This window comes from Mesoplodon densirostris, chromosome 7, assembly GCF_025265405.1.
Source record: "Mesoplodon densirostris isolate mMesDen1 chromosome 7, mMesDen1 primary haplotype, whole genome shotgun sequence".
In the NCBI taxonomy this organism is placed as follows: Eukaryota; Metazoa; Chordata; class Mammalia; order Artiodactyla; family Ziphiidae; genus Mesoplodon; species Mesoplodon densirostris.
Genome location: NC_082667.1, coordinates 120,496,352 through 120,510,380, shown reverse-complemented (window position 1 = coordinate 120,510,380; position 14,029 = coordinate 120,496,352).

The following is a 14,029-nucleotide window of genomic DNA, read 5'->3' as shown; positions in this document are numbered from 1 at the left end:
TTTAGTTACTTCTTCCTCTTGTCTCTCTTCGTCCTTCCTCTGGGCCTCCAATTCCTGGTGCTTCTTAACAGTACCAGCTATATCACTGCTGCTGTTTACGCTTGCTTCAGGACACCCTGGGCTTGAAATAAAGATACTGTACTCTATACAGTACTGTATAGTAAAGTACACAAAAGTACGACCACTTTCAGATGATGCACACATGTGACAATGTAGGCCAGATACTTGAACTAACTTAAGTGATTGGACACGTGAACGCACGTTTGCATCTTTGAAAGTTCGCAATTTGAACGTTTGTATGTAGGGGACTTACTGTAATGAAAATCATTCACATAATTAGTTTTGAAAGTCAAACAGGATCACAAACCTTATAATAACATCAGTTCCCACTCACTTTCCAATTTCTACTGCCCAGAGCAAACTTTTTCAATTCTTGTAGGTGTGTCTCTGGTATTTTTTTTTTAATTAAAAAAAAATGTTTGGCTGCGCCACAAGGTATGTGGGATCTTAGTTCACCATCCAGGGATTGAACCCACACCCCCTACAATGGAAGCTCAAAGTCTTAACCACTGGACTGCCAGGGAAGTCCCAGTCTTCTGATATTGACCACCTAATTTTTAAAGAACAAAGTCTTAATTTTAATCTAGTCAGATATATCAATTTTTTCATTTAGGGTCAGTGACTTTTATGTCCTATTAAAAAGTCATTCCCTACCATGAGGTCACAAATTTAGAAATTTTATTGTTTTACCTTTTATCCTATGACTCAAATCTAGCTAGAATTGATTTTTCCATATAATGTGAGATGGGGTCAGCTTAGTATTTTTTTTCTGTATGGATATAATTGTCTAACACCAATTATTGAAAAATATTTCCTTTTCCCAAAGCTCACCAATGCCATATTTTTTATATATCAAATGTTTGGATATTCATTTAGATTCACTCATATTTATCATTTCCATTGCTCATACCTTACTGTATCTTTGAACCTCTATGTGGGATCATTTCTTTCTGCCTGAATAACATTTACTATTTCCTTTAGTGTGGGTCTGATGTTAATTACTTCTTGGTTTTTGTTTATTTGAAAATGTTTCTATTTCAACTTCATTCTTGAAGGACATTTTCATGGATATAGGCTGGCTATTATTTTCTTTCCATTGTCTGCTGATTTCCATTATTTTTATGAAGAAGTCAGCTGTAAGTCTAATTGTTACTCCTTTGAAGGTATTGTTTTTTCACCCCTCAGTCTGCATTTAAGATCTTCTCTTTGTCTTTTTTTTAAGTATTTTTACAATAGTGTGCTTAGATATGGAGATGATGATGATGGTGTGTGTGTGTGTGTGTATTTACACAAATACATGTAATATATTTTTAAACGTAATTTGCTTAGGGGTATAGAACTTTTAAAATCTATGGCTTAATATTTTTCAGCATTTTTGCAAAGTTCTCAGCCATTATATCTCTAAATATCATTTCTGCCTTGTTTTCGCTCTCCTCTCCTGGGATTCCACATATGTGTATGTAAGACTGTTTCACTATATTTTCTCTGTCTCCTACTCTCCTGTTTTCTATTGTTTTGTCTCTCCATGCTTTATGCTGGATATTTTCTTTTCACCAGTTCATAATTCAGAGTTTTAGCTTTTCAGAGTAATCTATTATTTAATACATCACCGAGTTTTAAAAATCGACATTAAAAATTTCTCAGTTCTGGAATATCCTTTTTTCCTTTAATAGTTCTACTTCTCTGCCAAAATTCTCGATATTGTCTTTTTTCATCTTGAACACATATGCATAGATATTTTAAAGTCTATGTCTGATAAGTGCTATTTCTGTAGTCCCTGTAAGTCTGTTTCTATTGTCTATTTTTTCTCTTAGCTTGTTTTCTTTTCTTCTTGTGCACTAGTTATTTCTTATAGTGTGCTGAACATTCTTTTTGAAAAATTGTTTGATAAAATAATTAGAGGACTAGAATAATATCACCTCCTCCAGAAAGGATTTATGCTTGCTTCTGCTATACATCTACGGATGCCAACACTTGGAGCTAGCTAATCCAGTACCAGACATGGAGAGAGCTTGAAGCTGAATTGCAGTCTCCTTGAGAACAATCTGGTTCAGTTTGCTCCTAGGGTGCAGACTTTCCCAACCCAAAAGGAACTGGGTTCATCAGGCCACTCCCCTATATATTGGCTCATCCCTGTGTTGGTGAGCTCCACACTCCAACTCAGGTGCATTAAGCCCTGCAATGTGCCACATGCAATATGCAATGTGCCCTTCAGCCAACTCCTCTAGAACAAACCCATACTCCGAAAGGGGAAGTGGTCCCAACTACTGGGCTTACCTCTCTGGGCTTCTGCTCTCTCTCCTAGATCTTCTCCCAATAATTCATCATGATCTTGTTAGCTTACTATCAAGAGCTAACAGTGCCTTTGAGAACAGTTTGTAAAAGATTTTTATCTACCTCTTATATTTGTCCTCAGTCAGAGGTTTGTTCTAAATTACTGAATCTCCATTACCAAAAGCAGAAGTCCTCTTGGGACTTTCAGCACAGGGCCTCTGGCCACCAGCATTTATTCTTTAACATTTCATATCAGACATTTCCAGTAGGCAGGGGTTGTATTTGAGAATATACTTGATGGAAAGAGAGAGAGAGGAGCATTCAGTATGGTGGTTCAAGAGTTTGGGGTAACTCTGAACCACAATCAACCTTCAGCTACAGCCCTTTGGTTCAGAGATTGGCTCAAGTAAGAAATTTCGTTCTTTTCTTTAAAAAAAAAAAAAAGGTTCTTAATACCATGGATTCCATAGGGTCCTTTCAAAATGAATCATGTCTATATGGATACATTTCTCTTGAAGTTATAAAAGTGTATTTAAAATATCTTCTAAAAGAGAAATAAATACCAAGCCCTGAAACATATTTAAGATTTAGATTTTCCAACTCAGGCTATTTGGAAAATAACTGAAAAATATTTGTGTGACTAAAAGTAGCTCTTCCAAGCTCCCCTTCATTACCTGACTTGTTCATTAAAGATGCATCAATGGATTTTCACTGCTTTCCTGTGCTAGGCTCTGAATATTAGGAGTATGTACTACTTTGCCTCAGAGAATTTATAATCTAGCTAAAACCAGAGAGGTGAAAACCATCTAAAGTAATAAATATGCATAGGGTCATGTAATGAAATGTACATATATTATAGAGCCTAACAGCAAGAGAGAACATTTATGAGTTATTCCGCCTCACTGATTATTTATCATAAACTCTCATGGCAGTTCCTAGTTACTGACTACCTTGGGCTTCCTCTGAGAAAATCAAAAGTAACTGGGTAATCTAAGCAGCTTCTATTTATTAATAGTCACTAGGACCTATGAATTAAAAGTGGTATAAAATGATAGACAAAGGAACAGGTGCAGGAGATAGACTGCCTGGGTGTGAATTTTTATGTGGATGTCTTAGTTGGGTGACCCTGGTTAAGTCACCCCAGCCCTCTGCTTACTTTTCTATAAAATAAGGATGAGTGTACCTAGTTTATAACATGCTTGTGCAGAACAAATGAGTTGAGATCAAGAATGCACTGAAAACCAATTCTGGGGCATGGTAACACTCTCAGTGTAAGTTCTTATTTTTCTTAATGTGTAATCATGGTTAAACATTTACTTGGGGGAATTGAGGTGTAAATAGGAAAATACTTTGTGAATTGTTAGCAACAACATACACATAAAGAAGGAAAGGGGAGGGCTTTCCTGGTGGTGCAGTGGTTAAGAGTCTGCCTGCCGATGCGGGGGTCACGGGTTCGTGCCCCGGTCCGGGAAGGTCCCACATGCCGCAGAGCGGCTGGGCCCGTGAGCCATGGCCGCTGAGCCTGTGCGTCTGGAGCCTGTGCTCCGCAACGGGAGAGGCCACAACAGTGAGAGGCCCGCATACCGCAAAAAAAAAAAAAAGGAAAGGGGAAAATCCATTTTGCTTCCAGCCAAGGGACTTTTAAACCAATAGCCTTCCTGCCTCCACTCACATGTGAGGTATAGAAAAGCAGTTTCCACTTTGTCCTTCCAAAATATCTCTTTGATTTTTCTTATACTCATGCCTGAAAGAACTGGCTGGTGGCATTTCTTACTGAAGGCAATTTTACTGATAGCATTTTTACTTTGTGTGCAGCCTTAATGAAGAGGGTTCACTTATGTCCACATCACCTGAACTCTCACTGGTGATATGGCCGTTCTCCCACCCAACTCAATTCTCTCCTCCTGCCGTACCTGCAACATTTAACTCTGGTGCTTGCATTCATCTCATTAAATTTATTAAATAGCCTGGGATAAATATTTAAATAGAATTGTATTTAGTAATCAGTACCTACGCAAACATGCCATCTTGTTAAAATTTAAATTGATCTAAAATGGACATCAAACTCTTATTTTTAACTTCATCCCACTGGCTTCATGGACTATCATGTCTATGTTCTTTTAATTAGGGTAACATTTTTGCCTTGACTCAGCATATGGATAATTTAGCAGTGGTTACATTCTTGTTTATTAAAACACTTTGTATTCAAACTAAAAAATAATAAAATGGACATTAAAAAAGTTACTTTCCCTAATTCTAAGCCCCACTCATCAGGCAACTTTTCTTCTGCCTCGCCCTTTGATGTTGACAGGCCTAAGCATTTTTTTTTAATTTTAAAAAATATTTTAAATTTTTATTTATTTATTTTTCGCTGTGTCAGGTCTTAGTTGCGACATGCCGGATCTTTGTTGTGGGTTCTTCTGTTGTAGCACACGGGCATAGTTGCCCTGAAGCATGTGGGATCTTAGTTCCCCAACCAGGGATCGAACCCGTGTCCCCTCATTGGAAGGCGGATTCTTTACCACTGGACCACCAGGGAAGCCCCAGTCCTAAACATTTTGTCCACAGGCTTTTTCTTTGCTCTCGCATTCTCCTGAGAAATCACATCCGCGCCAAGGATTTCCTTCCCCATCTCTCTGTATCTTCTGTTCAGAATTTCCTCCTGAGCCCAAACTTCCGTCCAACCTCCCCATGGACTGCTCCCCTCAGGGTAACCCCAGGCTCCTCACACTCAGCATATCTAAAGCAACTAAGAATTTTCCTCCACAAATTACATTTCCTTCGAAACCCCCTAATTATCCTTTATTGACTCAATCACTGAAGTTGGAAACTCCAGAGCTGCCCTCCTCATGTAGCTGCAGCCCCACCGCTGGTGCTCAGTTCAGACCTTCATCATTCCTCACCTGGAGTATTATGATAATCACTTGTCTGGCCTCCAGTTTTTAAAATACGTCCCACAAAGTGCAACCAAAGTGATCACTCTGATTACGTCATCCCTTGGCTTAGGTTCTTGAATGAACCTCTCGATCAATGGTGCCATTGTTTTCAAAGTAAAGTGTGCTTGAGAATTACCCAGGCATCTTGTGACTACGTGGGGTCCTGGATCCACCACAAAGATTCAGAGTCAGTAGACCTGGAAACAGGGCTCAAGAATCACATTGTTTAACCAGGAGATGGAAACAACCTAAGTGTCCATCATTGGATGAATGGATAAAGAAGATGTAGCACATATATACAATGGAATATTACTCAGCCATAAAAAGAAATGAAATTGAGCTATTTGTAGTGAAGTGGATGGACCTAGAGTCTGTCATACAGAGTGAAGTAAGTCCAAAAGAGAAAAACAAATACCGTATGCTAACACATATATATGGAATTTAAGAAAAAAATAAATGTCATGAAGAACCTAGGGGTAAGACAGGAATAAAGACATAGACCTACTAGAGAATGGACTTGAGGATATGGGGAGGGGGAAGGGTAAGCTGTGACAAAGTGAGAGAGTGGCATGGACATATATACACTACCAAATGTAAAATAGATAGCTAGTGGGAAGCAGCCGCATGGCACAGGGAGATCAGCTCGGTGCTTTGTGACCACCTAGAGGGGTGGGATAGGGAGGGTGGGAGGGAGACGCAAGAGGGAAGAGATATGGGAACATATGTATATGTATAACTGATTCACTTTGTTATAAAGCAGAAACTAGCACACCATTGTAAAGCAATTATACTCCAATAAAGATGTTAAAAAAAAAAGAATAACATTGTTAGCAAACATGTCAGGCTGCTCTGTACAGGTGGTCTCTGGGTCGCATGCGGAGAAGCACTACTCTGCAGGACAGTCCCAACCCCTCGGAATGGCACGAGTGTGTGTCACTTTCTGGCATATACTCACCTCTCTAACCTCATCCATGTCTATTCTCCCACTCACGTCCTAAAACCCAGCATTCAAGGTCAAGCTCAGGATGGCATTAGTCCTGAGTTAGAGACCTGCTGCTCACTCATTCTCACTTTGCAGATCTCACAAGAGGAGCCCTACGTCCAAGCTGTCATAGGCAAAAATGAGAAAAGTACCATATTACCAATAGCTCAGACTATGCTAATACCTTGCATTCATGGTTCTCTTATAAAAATGGAAATGCTGAACACTCCCGAGCAGAGGATGAAGGGAAGGAAGCTAGACGCCTCGCCCATCAACAGTGTCCACGTCTAGAAGGTCGCCCTCAACTCACACGCCCGACTGGTGAGCTTGGCCGGCCTGTGCCCGGCAGCGATCTGAGAGTGAGGATGGTCGCCAAAGTCTGTCCGAGGGGACAGCCTTAGAAAGGTGTGCTTCTTGCCTGGGAGCACAAAGTTTAATAAGAGATGTACCACACGTGGCTACAATCGTTAAGCCGCAGTAACGGCTCCCTAGTGAAACGTAGCTAAGTAGAACTTCTCTTGCCTTGCTTTGGAAGGGTGTCAGAGGAGGTCGGGAAGCCTGGGGGGAGGGCAGAGGTTCTCTCCCTGACACCTGTGGCTCCCGGGTTGCTGGAGAAGCGATGGAAGCAGAGCCCCTCGTGGACAGAGGCCCACACTCCTTGCCATCACAGGATACTAGAGAGAAAACATATTTAGGCAAAAACCATTCGCTGCAACGTTGTAACTTTTGATTCAGGAATGAGACAGGGAAATGCAAATTACCTCTCTCAGAGAATGTAAATGAATTTTTAAGAAGCAAATGAGAGTGTTTCTCAGGCTAAGATGTCTCATCCGGTTTAATTAAGAGCCCCAGGATTTCTATCCAGTGAGCATTCATCACATCAGCTTTCCTTTCTCTGTAATAAAAACACAGTCAGTGAGAAATCCCCTCAAGACGGGGAATACGGAGCTCCCCAATATAAGCATGCTTCCAAGAATTTGGAGGTAGAAAAAGGAGTTGTATGTCTGAAGGTTGGAAACAAGTATGTGGGATAAAAATTAATATTCTGCCTATGATGATATGTTTAGTGGGTAGTGCTTCATTCAGAATCAGATGTGTCTCCCTTCCAGAAAGGAGCCAGCATTTCACGGGGTAACTATAAAGTACATTCAAGCGGGTCCAAAATTAGGATCCACACAACGGCCAGCTCCGTTCCCAGAGAAAGCTGCCCTTTCAGCTTCTGCTATCCTCCCATCCATCCCTCGTTTTACCTGGGGTCTGAGTTGCATCTCTTGGCCGGGCCTGGTAATTAGGATGAGATGACGTCACGGTGAAGCCAGGGATGGGTGGCAGCTTCTGAGGACGGCCCGCGTGGGCGGGAACCGGTCGGCAGGGTGAACACAGTGCGGTCAGTTTCCCGAGGCTGAGTGGACACCCCCTGCCTGGTCTTCACGTGCCTTCACGGACCTTGAGAGAGGCCTGCTGTAAGCTGAGGAGGAGGCATATGGAGCAGTGCGAAAATCAGCTTCTGGAGAAACCCCTGATTTCCCCGGCACACGGGAGAACCATCTGCACATGGAAACCCAGCCCCGCCGTGGGCTGACTTCCCAGCTCCTGGTTGGGCAGCGACCTTGTCCCTGCTCACCCGGCCGTTGCCTCTCAACTTCTGGCACTGGTTGCAAATGGGGGGCTGGTGTTGTGCCTGGGTCATCCCCCCAGGCCAGCGTGCCAAGAACAGGCGAGGACTCAGCCCAACCGCCAAGGGCCCACGGGCATCTGCAGGGAGGCTCCGGAGTCGCTTCCAGGGAGCTAAGCCCTGGGTCACCTTCCTCTCTGGCCTTGGCCCGTTTAGAAAGGCCAGTCCTGCACCCCTAGTCAGCTGGGGGACAGAGTGCAGGAGACCACTTTCATAGGACCTACAAATTCTAGGAAGGAGAGGAGGGGTGCCGAGCAGGCAGTGAAGAAGGCTGGATGCCTTACATCATTCCTCTATCTATGTATCTCAATCTCTGTGTCTATACTGTTGCCACCATTACTGTGCTCTTACTTCGTGCCATTTTATCAAATCCTCACAACCATTATGTGAGGAAGATATAATCATTACCATTTGCAGGTGAGGCCTAAGAAGTTAAGTTCCTCCACACCCGTGGTTCTCAAACCTTTGCTAACATCAGATTCACCTGAAGGGCTCGTGACAGCACAGAACGCAGAGTTTCTGATTCAGCAGATCGGAAATGGGGCCCAAGAATGTGCATTTCGAACCAGTTCCCAGGTGGTACTGCTGCAGGTCCGGGGCCCGCACGGTGAGACGCAGAGGTGCCCACAGTCTGTGGGGACACAGACAGTGGCCGACCACCTGATCTGTGAGAAGTGCCATGGCAGCGGGGCCATGGCAGGGCCTCGGAAGACCTGGGAGAGACGCAGGGCTCTTGTTTACACAACTTCTGGGCAGGGGCGCGGGTCTTGTCACGTGACAGTCGAGGTAAATGGCACCTCCTCCTCCTCCCATCCCTATTTTTGGAGCACAACTACTCCAGCTGTATCAGCGTGGGTTCCATCCCCACATGTAATTTGTACAGGAAAGTTTGATATAAAATACGAGTAACTCTTTACAGGAGATCAGCTACGAAGAAGGAATAAAGCAGCTCTGAAGACCATCCTGAGGCTGAGTGAGGTAGATGATTGCAAGGGGGCCTCCTCACCACCCCGAGCCTAGAATTCCAACTTTCTTTGGAGCGGGTGAGGCTGAAGCCTGCTGGACGGTGAGAAGTGACTGGGATGCTCTGGGCCACAGGTGGCAGACCGTGGTTGGAGGGCGAGGAAACGCAGGTGGGGACTGGCAAGCTGTGAGCTCCCCACTGGGTTAGCAGGAGACCAAGGAGGGTGGGCTGGGGATCACGGGCCAAGGCTGGCCAGCCCTCCTGGGGAGCCAGCAGGCCGGGGACCCAGGTGGGGACTGGCAACAACACTTGCTGGAAGGTGAGCACCATGGCGTGTTCAGCTCCCACACCTCTGGCAGCCCTGGGTAAGCAGGAAGGAAGCACAGACCCGGGAGAGAGGCCCCTTCCTTCTGCGATGTCCCGCCAGTGCCCTGTGCAAGCTTAACATCATGCCGGCTGGCAAAGAAGTATTTACAGGGCCCGGTTTCATTATCACTGAGTAAGGCAGTGAAGGGTGCAGTTGGAGCTGAGACTCAATAAATGGATAACTGCACATGCCAGCGATCCACTTACTTAGACTACAATGTGAATGGCCTTTTGGAATTGAGAAGGCATGGCGGCCCTGAGAGAGGCATTCACCCCAGTTGGCAAGTGGTTAGTAAAGTTGTCCTTGAAATACTTTCTATTCTGTCTTGGAAAACCCATGGACATTGGCCAGAGGAAGGAGAGGAAAGGCATAGTCTGAAGGCACAGAAAACGGAGAAGATGATGGACTTTCCTAAGAAGCCAATCAGGAGAGAGAACTGCAGATACTGAGGTTTCATCTTCTCAAGAGTAAGTCCCATTGCAGAGAACACCACCTCCTGGGGCCAAAGTGGATGAGAGAAAGCTGTTGCTTCTTGTCACCCTCACCCCTCTCGACCCCTGCCCTCCCCGGCGGCGATCCCCCCGCTGTCCACCCCACTCCGCTCTCCTAGCTCTGCCCCCTTACACTCCCGAGCCCCGTTGCTTCACGTCCCTCCCAGGAGTTTTATGAGGCCCCAGGATGTGATCCGGGGGCCCCACTGGAGGTGATTCTTTGCCCCCGCGTCCCTCCGCTCTTGCTTTGGCTCACGGTGGGTGAACCTTCTGATGCTGCTGGTGCCACAACCATGCAGGCCACAGGCCCTTCCGCCACAGCCAGTGCCCCTGAGGAGGCCTGCTGCCCGGGGCCAGGGCCCCCAAGGTCACGTCTGCCTGAGACGGGTGTGCTAATTCCACGTCAGTGAAGGGGGCCCGAAGCCGCCTGTCCTCCCTGCCCTGGGAGCGGGGACAGAGGAGAAGCTGGTCACCTCTCTCCTCCAACACCAGCTCAGGGACTTGACCAAAACTTAGCCCTTGAGTCCTTCAAGGAGTGGGTTCCCATCCAGGAGCCCCTGAGGTTCACTGTGACAACAGCCCAGGGGTGGCAAATGGGTTTCATCTCATACTTAGCCCCCAGATGTTCGAGAGTAGCTGCCCAGGGCACCTTACTGAGGACCCTCTAGGCAGGTCCAGAACCGGGAGGGAAGAGGGCGGTGATAAATTCCAGCGACCAATGGAAGCGTCACCCTTGAAACTCGACTTGGGCAGCCCCCTGCCTCAGAGCCATGCGCCGTCTGAACCCCCACGAGCACAGCTGGGACCCCTACTGCTCTTAGTTACCTTGCTTTTCCAACAGGAGAGGGAAAGAGAATAAAGCTTGTTTTGACATGAAAACTGATTTTTAAGCCACGTATGAGTTGGAAACACCAGCCATGCAGCCAGCTGGAGGTTAGGAGCACCCAGTTCTTCAAAAGAAGCGGCTGTCTTTTCACTGCATGGAGGCATCACGTTTCTGGAAAGGACACCCAGGTATTCTGACCCACCTTCCTCCTAAATTAAGATGGGTTGTAGCAGGAACTCTTAGAGAACTCTTAGTTCAGGACAGGAAAGCAAATCCCCTAAGTTGGGTCTAGAGGTGGAGGTGGTCCCTGAGGAGTGCGTGTCACTGTCCTCCTGCAGCTGACGCGGGACAAAACGCCAGGAGGAAGGCCGGACGATGGACATGAACTCCTGAGAACCTGGTTCCCACAGGCTGGAAGGCAGGGAGGGAGGCGCGGCCCTCACTCAGCTCTTCTGTCCTTCAGATCACGTGGGCCAGTCTGAGCGCTCACTGGGCTCCCTGGGCAACTCCCTCTGGGTCTGGTTGTTCCTTGATCACATTGGGAAAGAACTTGCTCAGATCGCAGGAAGGATGTTGGGAGCCAGTCCACGCAGGCACTCAGCATGGTCTTCACCAAATCGGCTGAGAGGACAGATTCGTCCGACTCGGGCTGGGGGCTGGGGCCGGGGCCGGGGCCGTGGGGGGCGGGGGGGACGAGGCGCTGCCTGTCCTCTTTAGCTCAGGGTCTGACCCCGCTGCTCTCAGCCTCTGGCCAGAGCCCGCATCCCCCCGCCGCTTCTGTCCGGCGCCGTCGGCTGGCTCTTTGCTCAGCGCCCGCGGGCGGAGCCGCCTCGCCCGGGGGGCCGCGCGGGCGCCGGCTCTGCACCAGGCTCTTCCCTGGGAGGACGGGCCGCGCGCCCCGAGGGGAGGACACTGGCCGGGGCGCGGGAGGCCCGGGTGCCGTGGTCCGGAGGCGCGGAGAGGGCGGCGCGGGCGGCTGGGCCGTGTCCCGACCTCCCGCGCCGGGCCCGCCTCCTCGCTCCTCTCCGGGCCCCGTCGGCTTTCGGGCGTAGTTTTAGCCGCGGAGTCAGGGACGAGGGCCTCGCCGGGAGTCCTTTCCTCAGGCCCGTGTCCCGGCAGCGGGGAGCAGTGCGGCCGCCTCCCCCTCCCCCCGCCCGCGCGGCGGCGACCCCGAGAATGGCTGCTTCCGTGGACGGTCCCCCGCGGAGGGCGCTCCCGCCCGGCCCGGAGAGGCGCGCGGCGGCGGGAGCGGGGCGTCCTCCCCGAGCTCGGGTTGGCTGGCTGCGTCCCGCACACAGGCCTGGGCTCCGGCCCTGACGGGTCAGGTAACCTTGCCCTCGCCCTGACCCCATCTCCAGAGACTACGCCGTCCCCCGGGCTCCCCTGTCACTCAGATCCCTCAGTCATAGTGTTGGAAGGTGCCGTCTGTTTCCCGCTGGGACTCTGCGGGGCCAGGCCCTCTTAGTGTGGACTCTGAAGCCAGACCGTTGGCATCAAAATCGTGAATCCACCCTCCCAGCTGGGACTCTGGGCCCCACCTATCACTTCTCTAAGCCTCACTTTCCCCACCTGTGAAATGGGCACAAAACTTGTCATTGCGTCTCCTCCATCTCCTCTTCCCCCTCCCCTCCTCCCCCTCCTCCTCTTCCCCCCCTTCTCCTTCCTCATCTCCTTCCCCACCTTCCCCTCCTTCCCCTCCTCCTCCTCCTGAACTCCCCCCCACCCAGCTCCCAGAGGCTCGGTCCACAGCTCTCCACTTGGACAGCTGGCACGTGATCTCCAGGTAGATGGTGCAGGGAGTTCAGCTTCAGGCAGGCAGCTTTCAGCTGTAAGCCTGGGCCCTGATGAAGTGAATGTTAATCATTAATATAATTTCTTTCCAGAGAATCATAAGATTTTACAGCTGGAAGCGGCCTTAGAGAATCATTCTAGCCCACATGTTACACTTGTGGAAACAGAGGGCTGTTGCCGTCCCTAAAGTCACAGGGCTTGTAGGCTAGTAGCTGACTGTGCTGCGGGCCCCACTACCCCAGGCCCTTCCCCTAAACCCAGTCCAAGCTTTTGAGTTTGTAAAAGCATCGCCTAGATGCGTGAGTATAGCCCAGCCCTGCAATATCACTCTGGGTGGACAGACCTCTCCCCTGGTGATCCAAGGAAAACTGTAGAAGGAATAAACCAACCCTAACAGTATTAATAATCGTTATTACCCCAATGCTGCCACCACCGCTTCTGTTTTGTATCCTGCACTTTTTTTAACCTCTTAAGTACTGGCCCTAATGACAAATGAGGAGAAGCCAATTTCAGCAGACAGGGTCTCCCCAGGGAGCTCAGAGATGCTCAGGCTTCAGGCAATGGGGTCTGGAGCCAGGGCCTGGGCTACTGGGAGACCCAGAGCCCCATGGTGATGCTGCAGGTGCCTGGCACAATTTGGAGCCTAATGAAAACCAGAAGTGACCTCGTGGACTTGTCTTTGCCAGCCACTGCCAGAAGACTCTGTCCCCATTAAGTCGTTCAGTCTCTGAGTCTGATACCTGGACTCCCAGCCTCACGTGACTTGGTGGCAGGGTCCTCAGGTTTGGTGACCTGTCCCCCCACCCCCCAGCTCTGGGCCCGGGCAGTTCCAAGGGAATGGCCAGCCCTGCTCTGAAGCCTGGGCGGCTGGGAGGCAGAAAGGTCTTTTCTTGAGGCTTTTGGAAGGAAGGAGAAGTTCACGGCCGGGGTGTTAAACAAGGAAGGCTGAAAGGAGAGAGTCTGCAGCAGACAGACACACACCGGGGAAGCGCGGTGAGGAGAACGAGAGCGAGATGAAGCCGGTGCAGCATCTCTCCGGCCCTGGCCCTGGCCCTGAGCGGGCCCCTTCCACACTCGGCTTTCTGATCAGACGATCCTCAGAGAGGCAGTCCTCGACTCCAGGACATCTTCCGGAAGCTGATAACGAAGATGGCGCTGGAAGCCTAGTGGCTCTGAGGAGAGGGGAGGGCACATGGGGACAGTCATTCATCTCCAAAACTTGCAGGGCACGTCTCCTGGAAACCAGACTCAGGGCTGGGCCGGGAGGCCGGAGGAGCAGCCCGCACCCCCAGCCTGGTCCTGGGCCGCCCCTGCACTTCCGGCGGGGGGCGGGGGCGGGCGAAGGGGAGGCGCACAGGCTCCTCCCCCAGAACTCCCCGCCCGGGGCCCCAAGGTCGTGTTGCTGATGGAGCCACGTGTTTCAGTGATGAGTGGGAGGAAGAGCTCCCTCTCCTTGCTGTCCTTGTCTCCTCTCTCCCGTGCTCTGTGCTCTGATGACCTTGAAGAGCCTCCTGTTCCTTCTGTCCCAGTTCGGTTTCCATGGGAACCGGAGTGGCAGCGTCATCTCTCTGCTGAGGTGAGATGCCCCCAGGATGCCATGAATACCCAGGAGAAAACTATCAGAGAAGAATAAACCATCTCAGAAATTACCCTGCAGGGCCCT